Below are 15,412 nucleotides of genomic sequence, written 5' to 3'. Positions count from 1 at the left end.
AACTATTGAGTAACTTGGAAATTGCGTATTCACTCCCATCTGAGAATAAGATATTAACGGAAGCGACGCATGCACACCTTCCGACGGTTGTGTTAATTTGGAATATATGACATTCATGGAATTATTGCAATAGTGAGACAGGGTTTTTAAAAAAAATATTTTCACGAGTGCGATGCATATTTTACAAGATATCTTTGCATAGTATGAAAAAAGCCCGATCTTACTCTTCAAATAAAGCATTCAGCGACAGAATAGTGGATGATCTCGCTTACATTTATGACTTTTTCCATTATCAACCCAATTACATGTACTATTTTCGAAATTTATCCAGTACCAAAACAGCATTGGAGGATTTTACTCAATTTAAACCCTTGAATATCTTGAGAACCCTTACTGAATTTTCAGCGTTTTCTTTTCTGACTAACGAACGATTCATTTGTTTCTAAACTAACATGATTAATGTATCTATAATGACGTCATATAATATTAAACACGAGTTCATCTTTCTTATATATTCAAGAATATTATAAGGAATAAGCAGCCTCCTTTCTCTTTTCTTCGCTAGTTTTGTTTTGTTTAGCATGCAATAATCAAGTGGTCAGCATTCGAATAGTTTCAGAAATAAAGTGTCATTGTAAAGGTTTTTGAAGATCTTTTTTTCTTTTTGTTGTGTGATCTTCTTATACTAAAAAGTGTTTTTGGAATTTAATTATGACAGTTATGTATGCCGTACTAATAGGATGTAACAATTTACTCACTTTATGCAATTTAACTCGATTGGATTAAAAAGTAATCCAGCTAATTTCCTATTTATCAATTTATTTTCCGAGTCGGAAAGTGAGCGCCACATTTCGAAATATTCATGATCACGCGACGTTGCAAGCGGAACAATTGCATGGCGTCGCGAAAGCATGGTGGCCTGCAGGCTGTTAGCGGGAAACATTCAGCGGTACTGAACAGTCAAATGGGGTTAGAGCTATGGAAGGGGAGATAAATTTCATCTTTAACATAAAATCATTTAAATACGACTACATGCTGTAAACAAAATCCTCTTCTCCGGTGATATAATAATATTTCTCCCCCGCTCTTGTGCATACCCACCATGAACGTCACTCTTTTATGAATATGCATTAGAAAATCACCGTTTTCCCCTTGCATCGAATAGACCAATACTCATTTAATTGAAATTGTTAAAATCATTACTTTTTATAGTTTACCATACTAAAAAAAAAATGTTGTTCTGGTTTCTAACATCGAAAAAACACTGTTTAATGCGGTGGCTTTGATTGTATACATTGGTAAATGATACGGTCCTATTGTATTTAACACACACACACAGGATGTCCTATATTAAGATTGGTTGATACAAACCTGACAAAACGTTCTGTTCAGACTGTGAAGTCTGTTTCTATCACCAATGATGACGTTCCTCGATGACACCTGATTGAAGATAAAGAGATCACGGGTTCAACTGCAGTCTGCTCCATCGCGAGAAAGTTATACAACCATTAACATAAATTAGCTAATTTCATCTTATAATTTACAACAAATTGTAATTTCAAATCATCAACAATTCGTAATTATGTTATAAAATTCACGAATTTGCTACTTGAAATTGGTGTGCAAATCGTTTTTAAATTTGTTACATACACGATACGATAATGATATAAAAGGCTTTGAAAACCAATATACATTTGTGTCCAATTGAGTATTGATTTTCACAATTGATTATCGGTATCTTAAATTCAAATTAACTTATAATATGGGTTTTATTATTAACTTCACTTAAGTCATTTAAAAGATGGGGTTCAACATTCGACCTAAAAGGTTTCTCGAATTGATCCGGCACAAAATAGATGAACGAATAAGTCTTTCTTCTGTTTTCCACTACTGGTACATGTAGGTACAAGATCCAGCCAGTCCAATATATAGCGTTACGCTACAACTTAGCCACAGGGAAAGACATCTTCCCAAGCCAAGAGTTTTTGGTCCAATCCGCTCGAGAGCGCTGTGGACTGAAAACGCTTGGCTTTCGAAGGTGATGGAATAGTAGTCTCAGAGAATGACCCACGGAGTTTAAGTTTCATTTCATGCCTTTAAATGCTGAAAATCAACAAATGTTGATAAGCTCGATAAATTTTATCTATTTCTACAACAGTATAGCACAATATAACTGTTTTTGGTCATCAGAAAACACCCAAAAAAAATTATTATTTTTTTTTTTTCTTTTTTTTTTTCTCTCGTCTTGACGGAAAAGGCCGAGCGACATTTCGATTGCATTAGATGACGTGCGTTTGCCAGGTGCGGATACAGAGGAGTGGAGGATCGGTAGGAAATACGTATATTTGCGGCTGCCTGTTTTTATGCACTACCAGATGTGAAATAGTAAGTAATAGTAAGGAAAAAAATCCTTGATGTAAACGTGTATATGTAACTGGGCTCGCCTTAACGGTAGCACCGTCAACGTATTATAACGTATGAGCAACGAAATAACGTGATAAATAAGCATTCCTCGTGTTTCCTTTCTCTCTGAATGCGGATTACTTACACGATCTATGTATCTGATTAAACTGTACATCAAAAACTTGTAATCCCACCCCGCGTGTAAACAAATTCCTTCAGCTCCTTACCGTGTATGAGAGTTCACTTCCGGGAAATGACTAGGACTATTGTGATGTCACAATACACCGCGTTTACCGTAATGTAGAGCTTATGTAAAACGTAGAAAACGATTTTTACTGTTATCTGTACTTAATTTTTAGTGTACTGTATTTTGAGTAGATGGAGATCCATTGAAAGTTCTAACTTCGTTTCTAATGTCATCTCGACCTTGGAATCGACACTTGTTCCAGTGGTCGTTCAGCTTTAGACGCCTGTTTCGGTGATGGCGGTACAGCTCTTCGGTCCTCCTTTTATGACGCTCTGTCTGGATATTACTCGGAGAATCTAATATGTCACTTGTCTCGCTGTTCTACAAACTATCGGACAATTTGGTATTTTTGCGCCCGTCAACCGATGACGTGTCAAGAAAACTAAACGTGTCATGTGATTAGATAGATCATCAACTGCAGACTTCAGAACCACCTTTATCAAACATGCTAATTTTGTTTCAGCAAAATTATCTGTGGTTGTATAGATAGTGTAAAGAGGTTGAATGCGTTTCAAAATTTTGTGCATCAAATAGGGTCAATTGCCCAAATCAGCAATTCTGAGGTATAAAGTGCAGAGAACTTAAATTTTCAGAAATAAACGTTTTACACAACCCATTGCCAAAACAAAAAAAAACACCAAACAAAAAACTACAACCCCCCCCCCCCCCAAACAAACACCCCTTCTTATCATTAACTGTAAAACATTAGAAAACTCTTCACCTATCTTTCAGAACCCCTCCCCCATCAAAATCCACCTCATCATCCATAAAATACTGTTTGTTCTCCAGTATATGTACCAGATATCATGGGTGTAGGGAGCGAAAAATCCCAGCTGCAAATATAGCTATTTGCTCTACTCATTGAATCAACTCCCTTAACATACAAACCCTAACTTCAACTAGTCTGCCTTAAAAATTGTATGAAAATCAAAATATCACTTCTTGTGGATCAGGGGCCAGTTTCACAAAACTATCCTAAGACCTGTCTTGAGACCAAAATTTGCCATAATATCCATCATAGCTGTTTCACAAAACTGTCATATCTTAAGATAATTTTAAGATTGTTAGAAATCTTAAGACATCCAGATACTTGTCTTAAGTCTATACTGAACTATGTTGTGCTTAGAGATAGGTAGATTATCCGGAGGGAACGTGGTTTCAGGGACAGAAACAATCTATTAGACTATATGGAGGATGTGGACATCATTGATAAACTCCGTATACCGCGACATGTGTTCTTTACTCAATATTCGTTTAGAATATCCCATAGCCAACTTTTTCCTACTTTCGCTGTTTAGGCATATCCACTTTTTCTTCATTTCTTCACCCGACCGGACATAATCTGTTGAATTCACAGCATCTTAAAAACAAATGTCCCCCCCCCCACCTTGTCAAACAATACTGATATTTCAGCAACTGAAAAGTTTGGGAATCGTTTCATAAAATCTTTTGACACCGATTTGTCTGAGTGCATGCACACGAACTTCGTAGCCGCTGTGTGATCACAATTAAACGTATTCGAATACCATTCATTTATTGTTTGTAGGCACAAAAGCAGTGTTGGGTGAATCTATTTCATCACGTTTTTATGTTTATTTAGTTTTCGTACTATTTCATTTCATTCAGTTATAGGCTTTTTCACATAGGAAAGCCTTTGCGCCCAGTATACATGTACATTGTATAGTCGAACATGCGTATACTTACACGCGTTTTGTTCGATTAATGCGTCGTTCGTTATAAGTTTGCTTAAGTATTACTTGTGTCTTTGGTTTTCCCTACCCACCCACACCCTCGTTTACTGAATACCCTTTTTTGTATTCAGTATATTATTTTGTTGAATAAAACAAGTGCGGCGTTGCTAACTTGTAACAAACGCAACAATCTAGATTGTCTTTTTCTTTATATTTCAAATTAGTTAAGCAAATATTTTATTTTCGGAGGAGAGGAATGGGGAGAGAAAATAAAAAAATATATATATATCAGACTTTGATATAGTGTTTCTACAAAAATGTCATTCAATGTTTTAAATTTTTGTATCACAATTTCTGAAATCAAATAGTACACAAATCGAATGTAACTTTTGAAATACGAAATAAAGTGTAGGTCACATGATTTAAAAAAAACAAGTACAGTGTATCAAATTTTATAGATATATTAGATAATTACAAATGCCTAAAATCGCAATATTTCAACTTCCTTTAATCTTTCATTTACGTGTAACATTTAAATTCATCTATGCAGTTAAAAGATTATAAAGGAAACACGGTATTTTATGTAATGAGTATACATGTACATGTAACAACGTCCTAAGATCTATCTTAAGATTTCTTGAAGTTAAGATAGTTTTGTGAAACGGTACTGCCCTATCTTATGATTGTCGTAAGTCAGATCTTAAGATACTCTTACGATCTATCTTATGACAGATCTTAAGACAGTTTTGTGAAACCCGGCCCAGGGCTAGAATAGGTCCTCGGTACCCCTTGCTAGTCGTATGAGGCGACTAAATGGGGCGGTCCTTCGGATGAGAACGTGAAAACCGAGGCCCCTTGTCACAGCAAGTGTGGTACGATAAAGACCCCTCCCTGCTCAAGACCGTAAGTGCCGAGCATATGCCTAAATGTTGTAGCCCTTCACCGGCAATGGTGACGTTTCCATATGGGTGAAAAATGTTCGATAGGGACGTTAAACAATGATCAATCAATCTTGTTTTAAAAATCCCATGTTTAAAAATATTTGACATAATTCCATGCTTTCTCGGGACTGGCTTTACGTCAAACCGTCATTTGAGAGTAATGGTTTAGCGAACTCAAAAGTTCAAAGCAAGATTTTAGATAGTCGATTCACTTTCAGTATACCATTTTTTTTGTCTTTGACATTGCTTGTAATTGTATATTGCGTAACGCAGGTATACACACTGGTGTTTGTTCCTCTACAATAGTAGTGTATATACAAATAGTTTTCTTAGAAAACCACCGGCGTTAAATACCGGAAACCACGGCGCAGGAAGTCTGTATCTTAGAAGCGTTTAGTGAAGCTATATTTAGAAGTGGTAGCCCCTACCTGGAATTCATCCAGGACAAAAGATCCATGTTGAATACCAGTGTCATTGATATATTATCAGATATTATCAATAATTTTTTTATTGTGTATTTCAAAAATGTAATATAATTACAAACAGTATAAAGGATTAAATGACGAGGGTTGTTTCCACTTCCCCTGCTCGTCTTTGAAGGGATGGACTTCAATACCCAAATTTCCTAGAAATAGAACGGGTTATCTAGAAAATCAATAGAACCTATCTTGTTTTTCCTAATTGTACCATAGTTTGGCGTGCTCTCTTTTGTTAAAAGTGTGGGTTATCTGTACATAACCCACACTTTTCATTAAATCTCGCCCACAAAGTCGAAAAAACAACATCAATGTCCACTGTATGAAGTTCCTCCAGATCAAAATTGCCCATATCAAACACAGATAAATGAGTCAGACTAAGTTCTCCAAATAAATATTCGCACTAAATCTCATTTGAAGTTTGAGACAAAATAATATCGTCAATGGTTTCGTCTCAAAGACTTTCTATTCCATATTCTCCTCCATGTGTGCGAACAAGTCGAGAAACACGTGTCAGTAGAAATACGGGTATCATTTATAAAGATTTTATAAAAGACCCAGTCACGTGATAAGAACGCGTTTGAGAGATAAACTTGTTTTGTGGACAGGGTGAACAGCAGCGGCCAATCAGACATGTCGTGTTTCTTTTATGGTTTCACGCCATAGAATTCTTCATTTTTTTTCCGCATATGTTTCACCGATTTTTTTTAAATCCATTAATTGTGTATACATGTAAATGTTTTTCAGCCAATTTAGACAAAATATGTATAATTATAATGAAGAATATCAAATAGGATTTTTAAAAGAGTAGCTACCATCATCAGTTATATATGTTGCTTTTTTAAATAGAAAAATGGGTTCTTAGAATTTTAATTGCATTTATCTTTGAAGCAAATACCGGTACTAGAAGTCGGTAAATGAGTAAATGGGAAATAAAAATTTCAAAACCAACAGTCTAAACATTTATATGCATTTAAAAAAAGTCCCCCCCCCCCAAAAAAAATATTGTTCATCCATTTTCAGTGATAGAAAGTCATTTTGATAGAAATATAGGGTGTACATAGTGTAATGTAAAGACCAAAAAACAATTGGCATCATATTGTAAACAGGCGACCGCGCTTCCGAAAGCTATAATGAAATATAATGAATAATAGTAAACTATGGTACAAGTCACTTACCTCATATAATATTGTTGATTATTTTCAGATATCCCATGGGCGTGGTCATAATGCCACTCGGGAGCTACACTCCTGTGCCATTATGTCCACGCCCATCGGGTATCTACACATAACCAACAATATCATGTGGTGTAACTACTACATAATGGTATGTGTCATATTGTAATTTTTGTATTCACGTCCACCCAGTAAATTTAAAAAAATGCAGAATGACATAGATAACACTGCTTAACAATGACAGTGTAAACAGAATCTACGTTTCGCTGTAATAAACGTTTGTGTCATCAAGTAGAGAAACAATTTTGTTGTGCCTTCCTCTGATGTTTAAAGAAAAGATTTCTGACATGATTTGTGTGTTACAACAGGTAGCAAAATCATTCTATTCTATTCTTTTCTTTTTGGAAATCGGGGGCTTATTTTGACATTCTCTTCATTAATTAGAAACTACAGCACTGGATGTGTGTCCATGATATAAACACAAACATAGCTGTGTATAGCATACGATACTGGTATGTTGCTATATTATACTGGACTAAAACAAGTCAGGCTGAATTAGGCGAACCTTTAACAATTTTAAGTGTTCTTGTTCTCAAACCTCGGTTTACAGGAATTGTTATAAATGTTCTCAGACCTCGGTATACAGGAATTGTTATAAATGTTCTTGTTCTCAGACCTCGGTATACAGGAATTGCTGTAAATATTCTCAGACCTCGGTATACAGGAATTGTTATAAATGTTCTCAGACCTCGGTATACAGGAATTGTTATAAATGTTCTCAGACCTCGGTATACAGGAATTGTTATAAATGCTCTTGTTCTCAGACCTCGGTATACAAGAATTGTTATACATGTTCTTGTTCTCAGACCTCGGTATACAGGAATTGTTATACATGTTCTTGTTCTCAGACCTCGGTGTACAGGAATTGTTATAAATGTTCTTGCTCTCAGATCTCGGTATACAGGAATTGTTATAAATGTTCTCAGACCTCGGTGTACAGGAATTGTTATAAATGTTCTCAGACCTCGGTATACAGGAATTGTTATAAATGTTCTTGTTCTCAGACCTCGGTTTACAGGAATTGCGATAAATGTTCTCAAACCTCGGTATACAGGAATTGTTATACATGTTCTTGCTCTCAGACCTCGGTATACAGGAATTGTTATAAATGCTCTTGTTCTCAGACCTCGGTATACAAGAATTGTTATACATGTTCTTGTTCTCAGACCTCGGTTTACAGGAATTGCTATAAATATTCTCAGACCTCGGTATACAGGAATTGTTATAAATGTTCTTGCTCTCAGATCTCGGTTTACAGGAATTGTTATAAATGTTCTCAGACCTCGGTATACAGGAATTGTTATAAATGTTCTTGTTCTCAGACCTCAGTACACAGGAATTGCTATAAATGTTCTCAGACCTCGGTATACAGGAATTGCTATAAATGTTCTCAGACCTCGGTATACAGGAATTGTTATAAATGTTCTCAGACCTCGGTGTACAGGAATTGTTATAAATGTTCTCAGACCTCGGTGTACAGGAATGAGGGGTGACAGAGGATGAACACACCAGAGATGCTCATTTGTCAAAATCGTTACTGTTTATAGTTTTGCATCTGGGTATTCCTGGTGAAGATAAAACATCGCTTTTTGAAAGACACCAGTACGGAATAAGTCTAATGTAATAAATGTACTCCAATCCAAGAGTCAAGGATCAAATATTATTGTGGAGTTAGTGGGTTTTTGATATGTAACTTTTATAATCAGTCCTTTGGACATGTGTTAGTGGTAATGATACATGTCTCGATATTCCATTTATTCAGATAAGTGTTTGTGGCCATGTTGTATGTGTCGATGTTCCGTTTGGTCACGTGTTCGTGGCCATGATGTACATGTATGACTCGATATTCCGTTTGGTCACGTGTTTGTGGCCATGTTGTATGTGTCGATATTCCGTTTGGTCATGATGTAGGCCTACATGTATGACTCAATATTCCCTTCAGACATATGTTTTTGTAGTGATGTATGTCATATTCCATAATTAATGATACGTATGGAAATTTTGTGTGGGCGGTACGAGCGACCTCGCAGTCCGGTTATAATTCAGTTTTAATGCATGTTTGCAGCTGTACATGTATAATATGGATCCATAATACATTTTGATGACGTTGAGATCGCCGAAATATAGAAACCAAAATACAGTGGCGATGCCCTCCAGATTTTGTAACAAACACATTATTTCTATTTTTGCTACCAAGAATAAAATGCTATTTTTTACTGAAGTTAACATTGGCAAGAGTCCGAGCTAGTTATGCGAAAATAAGATGAATATCAATATTGTTTCATCTACACATGTATCAATAATGTTATTCAGTCTACAGTAACTTACGTTATATTGAAAAATGAAATATTTGTCCGAGCTTCTAGATAAAAGATCATTACAATTCTATTGAATATTTACCAAATAAAAAAGAAAAGACCAACCCCAAAACAACAACACAACAGCAACAAAAAATACCAAAACAAAACAATGATATTAAAACCAACCAAAACCCACCTTTATTACATTCCACTCCTGCGTGAACATGTTAGCAACACATCATTTCCTAATAACTTCCAACTCATCAATTTTGTTCTTTCCGGTAAACAAGATATACTTGCACTTTCCCCTTTCTCCTTAAATTTATGTCAGCAAAAATTACTTTTTCCAATCAATATTGACGTAAATTAATCTGCTACTTGGAAAAATGAATCTATTTATTGTTGAATTAACGAATTTTAGTTCAGCACAACCACGTTTTTTTAGCATTGTAAAAGGTGCTTTTATACACAAAATAAGCAGAATCATAGTTAGAACGATAGATGAATAAATGACAATGAATTCGGAAAGGTGAGGATTCATTTTCATCACATTTTTAAAATCGTCGGCTTTTGTAAAGTTGAATGTGAATTGACGGTAACCCCGTAGAGTTATTGGTGGCATAGATAGTAAGATTATCGAGTTGGGGTCACTGGCAACACGTGATGTAAGATTATCGAGTTGGGGTCACTGGCAACACGTGATGTAAGATCTTCAGATTATAAAGTCGTGTTTTTCTTTTCATTACGTAGAAAAGAAAATGTTCAAACAAATTCCACACACTAGTCTTGTCGACACAAAACTATTCTATTACAACAATAATTCATCATTAGTATTGTAGCATAGATTTTGTTTTTTGGTGTGGGGGTGGGTATGGGCTGGTATTTGTTAGTTATTTTTATTTTGTTATTATCATTGGATACATTGCAATATACATCATTCTTGATTATTTATAAAAATGAACCTGTGTAAATGTACGTTTATATATTTCTGAATCCTACCCATACCCTTTAACTTTAAACCACACACACATACATCTATATATATATATATATATAAAGGACCAACCCGTCACGGTATATGTAGGTCTAAATTTGTGGTACTTCACCTACAGCTGGTGTCGTTTCAATATAAGTGAGAAATTCTCGACGGGACGTAAAACAAACGTAAACAACTACTAATGACTACTAATGACCACGAGCTGATCCTGTCAAAGTTTCGTGTTCCTTCTTCAGAACGACAGAATATTTACATAGAAATGAAAACTAACTAAAGAAAATGCAAACTTGCACTAAAACCTGAGAACAGACAGAACATCTACATATTGAGAGTATCGAGTGCAATATAGGGTAATAAATCCACGTCTGTTCTGAACGAGCGTCAAGACTAAATGAACTAATTATCAATTATACAAGTAGGGATACTAGCTGTCATTTTGGTGTCAAATTTTTTGTTGCAAAATTGTGATTTACTATTTCAGTGACAAAAAAATGGTTTATATACTTTAGTGTTATTAATATCTGTGTTAGAATACCTATCCAGAGGCCCTGAATGAAGTAAAATTACATTATTGTCTTCCCGTACACAAACTGGCTTCTGTATAATGCTATATATTTTATAGAACCGAAATCTTTATTTTGATAAAATCTTAAACATAGTTTTAATTTTATCAATGACTATGGTTAAAGTTACATACAAAACTATCATAACAGCACATTTCTTCAACAAAATAAACAAGAGGTACTGTGAGCAATGCTCACTAAGAATACTCCCCGCTTACCCCAATCTCCCAAAGGATGTTCCATGCGATGAAAAAAGCCGTTAAAGAATTTAAATAGAAACCATATTGCTACTTCGATATCCAGTGCGCGTGACCTTTGACCTTTTGACCCCAAAATCGACAGGGAACATCTCCATCCCATGGGTAGTCCATATGTATGATATGGTGACTGTAGGTGGAAAGGATAACGCTTCAGAGCCCGGAAACCATATTGCTACTTCAATGTCCAGTGCGCTTGACCTTTGACCTTTTGACCCCCAAATCGATAGGGAGCATTTTCATCCCATGGGTAGTCCATATGTATGATATGGTGACTGTAGGTGGAAAGGATAACGCTTTAGAGCCTGGAAACCATATTGCTACTTCAATGTCCAGTGCGCTTGACCTTTGGACCCCAAAATCGATAGGGAACATCTTCATCCCATGGGTAGTCCATATATATGATATGGTGACGGTAGGTGGAAAGGATAATACTTTAGAGCCCGGAAACCATTGCGTCTACAGACGGGCGGACAACCCGATTCCAGTATCCCCCCCCCCCCAACTTGTTGCGGGGGGTATAAAAATTTCAGATTTAGAGCTAGTTTTACTTTAATAACTATTGTGCTAGATGAAGAGCGGGTTAACTAATCAGTACATTTAGGGGTTTGTTAACTCGTTCTCAAGACGGTTCGTTATAAATATGCCATAAGAACGAGTTAACTAATATGTCTTCATATATAGGGTCCCTCAGTATTAAATTCAATATGGTTTATGTGTCGAAATAGAAATCCCTTTTTAATTCGCTAAGCATATACAACATTATTCATACAGAAATTAAAACACAGAGAAGTATTCTCGGATCTAGATGAAGCAGAAAAGTGGGAATGAGATTGGGTCATCGCTTTCCGACCACGTAATTGTAGAAAACTCACCATTACACGCACGAGCGCACACTTGAATCTATATATTGACAAAAATACCTAGGGGTCCCCTCTAGATAACAAATAAAGCACTTGGTTTTTAAAGGCGGAATTTAAAAGTTTCTGATGCTGACATAAAATCACGAGCAAACAAAACTAGAATACAGTTGTGGCATATGAAACCTTCACACATCATAGGACAAACAAAATCCAGAATCTATACAACGTCGAGCAGCTCGCAACATGTGGATAACAATTACCACATAACACTAGCAGTGTCACCAACATGATAAATACACTGCGGCGGTCAGCTCCAGCTGATTGAAATCACGACTAGTTATCTTCTACAAATTGTGCAAAATCTGCAACATCGTGTTGTTACAGCGACTAAATCATATCCTTATACACAGAGACAGTAGAACCAGAAAGCAGTCACAAACACTCAGACACCTACAGACATCCTAAGACTTACAAATGGTCCTTTTCCCCACAAACAACAGTGACATGGAATCTACTCCCACCATTAGTAGTCTAATCAGCACCCATTTCAGAATAGATCTTAACTTTATGAAAATCACTTTATAAATACTGATCACTTAATTTTTGAAAATTGAGTAAATACTATCAAGGTCATGCATGCACCGACAAGTAATCTTCAGTGAGTTGAAGTTTTGTCAAATACTGAAGAAGGGTATATCAGATAGGGATCCATTCTAGTCTGGTGTCTTACTGGGCTGAATGTCATTAAAGTATTGCAGCCGTTCACCACTTAGCTATTTGTAGAGCGGACAGAAATGTGCATGATCTATAGAATTCTTTTTATCAAATATTTGATGAATTGCACAATCAAAAGTTCTAGTAAATAAGAAATATTTAAGAAACATATATGCCCCAATGTGACAATATTGAAAATGATCAACTGTAAATTAAGAATGTAACAAGAGATGTTTGTAAAACACATATGACCCACATGGTGCAAAATTGAAAAGGGTTATACACACACATCATTTAATTGATAGTAGCATCAATTCAAAATATTGAGCAAACAATATCTTCCTATGTCAAGAGTGGATTGACCATGTGACCTAAAATCAATAGGAGTCATCTATTCCTTATGCTGTACCAGTGTACAAAGTTTGGTGTCTATCAAGCAAATAATTCTTAAAATATAGGAGACAATATACTACTATGTCCAGTTCAACCTTTGACCGTGTGACCTCAAAATCAATAGGGGTCATCTTCTCCTAAAAATATACCAGTGTACTAAGTTTGATGTCTGTCAAGCAAAGGGTTATCAATACATTGAGTGGACAGTATATTACTATGTCCAGTTTGACCCCAGACCATGTGACCTCAAAATCAATAGGGGTCATCTTCTCCTGAAGATGTACATGTGTATAATGTTTGATGTCTGTCAAACAAAGGGTTCTCAGGATATTGAGCTGACAGTATATTCCAACGTCAGGGGTCATCTTCTCCTGAAGATGTACCAGTGTACCAAGTCTGATGTCTGTCAAGCACAGGGTTCTCAAGATATTGAACGGACAGTATATTTCTATGTCCAGAGTAAATTGACCCTTGACTTTTTGACCTGAAAAACAATAGGGGTCCTCTTCTACTCATAACCAACCCACATATGAAATATCATTATCATCAAGTGAATGGTTCTCAAGATATTGAGCGGACAACATGTGGTCTACCGACCGACCGACAGGTGTAAACCAATATGCCCCTCTTCTTTGAAGGGGGCATAATGATAGTGAAAATTATGGCTTATTTACTAGTTAAAGGCAGCCACAATACCAAGTTTGATCTTTCAAGATACAAAGTAGACATTTCCAAATACCAGTTATTTGAGTATTGACCTTTGACCCTGTGACCTGAAAACTAGTGGGGGTCACCTACTCTCTAGGGGGTCCCAGTGAACTAAGTTTGATGTCTGTCATCAAAGGATTCATCAGATACAATAGACAATATTTTTTGTGTCCAGAATAGTTTGACCTTTAACTTTAAGACCTCAGAATCAATAAAGGTCATTTACCTCTTAGGATATACCCCTGTGTATCAAGTTTGATGTCTGTCAAGCAAAGGTTCCTTTCAATATTGAGTGGACAAAAACTTATATGCCCAGTTTGACCCTTGAACTTGTTAATTTAAAGTCAATAGGGGATATCTGATTCTTAGGGGTATACCAGTGTATCGAGTTTGTTGTCTGTCAAGCAAAAGGTTCTGAAGATATAATCTGGTTGAACATTCGGCCTTTAACTTCGGTTTTGCGCTGTGACATTACAGATGTCATCGTCTTTCGATACATCCAAATTTTTACGAACACCACGTGACTAGTTTTTCTAACTACACTGTAATAGTTTATCCCTTTCAAATAATGCAAATGTAAAGTCAATCAAAAAATATCCAAATTACCGTGAATGCAATTTTTTGGCTGTGAAAAGTAATATATATATTTTTGTCTGTTGATTACAGAACTACATCGCCCAACAGAAGGTCGCTCATCGACTTATCTTAAACATGGCTGATATTTGAAATAATGTCACCATGTGTCTATAAAATGCAATCATGAAATTGTCCTTGAGATATTCAAGTAATTTTAAAGTAAGTTAGAATAAACCAACAGTGTGATTGAGGTGGAAAGCCCAAAAAGTGTACAAAATAAGATGTAAAACCCCAAACAGAATATAAGAACTGATATTCTTTAACATAAGAAATTTCCAGTGATGTGTTACTCTATTATCTAATCACTACAACCTAGTTTATCATTGCTACTAACCCCAAACAAGGTATGACAATGTTATCGAAAATGCGACCCACACAGCATGTCTTAATACATCTGTAATTTATTTCTGCGTCCATGCATGTCATAACTTCATTTTCGAAACATTACAGAGATTTGACAACTTTCATGTAGAATAGGATAATATTCACGTTCAAAATTTGAATATAATAAATGTTGATTATATAAGTCCCATATCGGAGAGACGGCGGGAGTAGGTCTGACTCTCTGACGGTTGTGTGAGGATCCGGGTTAGAATAGGTCCTCAGTACCCCCTTACTTGTCGTAAGAGGCAACTAAATAGGGCGGTCCTTCGGATGAGACCGTAAAAACCGAGGTCCCGTGTCACAGCAGGTGTGGCACAAAGATCCCTCCCTGCTCAAAGGTCGTAAGCGTCGAGCGTAGGCCTAAATTTTGCAGCCTTTCACCGGCAATGGTAACGTCTCCATGTGAGTGAAAAATTCTCGAGCGGGACGTTAAACAATATCCAATCAATCAATCAATCGTATGTGTGTTCTTTGTGTCATACAGGCCGTCATTTCTACAATACAACAATTAGGTAAAGTACAACTTAATGTTCGTGCAGCCATTCCCATAATGAGTTATCTAATCTCATTTGCCCTACACTTCCTTTTCCCGGCATCACCAACC

General features: G+C 36.0%; 1 protein-coding gene and 1 long non-coding RNA gene across 7 annotated transcripts in view; one reads left to right on the top strand and one right to left on the bottom strand.

Moving 5' to 3' along the window:
* LOC125678098 (40S ribosomal protein S19-like) overlaps positions 1-15,412 on the top strand; it is a 193,108-nt gene that overhangs the window by 24,046 nt on the left and 153,650 nt on the right. The window lies entirely within an intron of this gene.
* The window catches only part of LOC125678101 (uncharacterized), a 168,752-nt gene that overhangs the window by 107,086 nt on the left and 46,254 nt on the right, over positions 1-15,412 (bottom strand). For 3 of the 6 annotated variants that reach the window (XR_008800513.1, XR_008800512.1, XR_008800510.1), the window contains exon 2: positions 1,372-15,302. This is a non-coding gene — a long non-coding RNA (uncharacterized LOC125678101). The remainder of the gene's footprint in view (positions 1-1,371; positions 15,303-15,412) is intronic. The other 3 variants (XR_008800518.1, XR_008800516.1, XR_008800517.1) reach the window with 2 other exon arrangements.

This window comes from Ostrea edulis, chromosome 2, assembly GCF_947568905.1.
Source record: "Ostrea edulis chromosome 2, xbOstEdul1.1, whole genome shotgun sequence".
NCBI classification, from domain to species: Eukaryota; Metazoa; Mollusca; class Bivalvia; order Ostreida; family Ostreidae; genus Ostrea; species Ostrea edulis.
The sequence above is the reverse complement of the archived record's forward strand: the minus strand, read 5'-3'. Positions and strand labels throughout refer to the sequence as shown.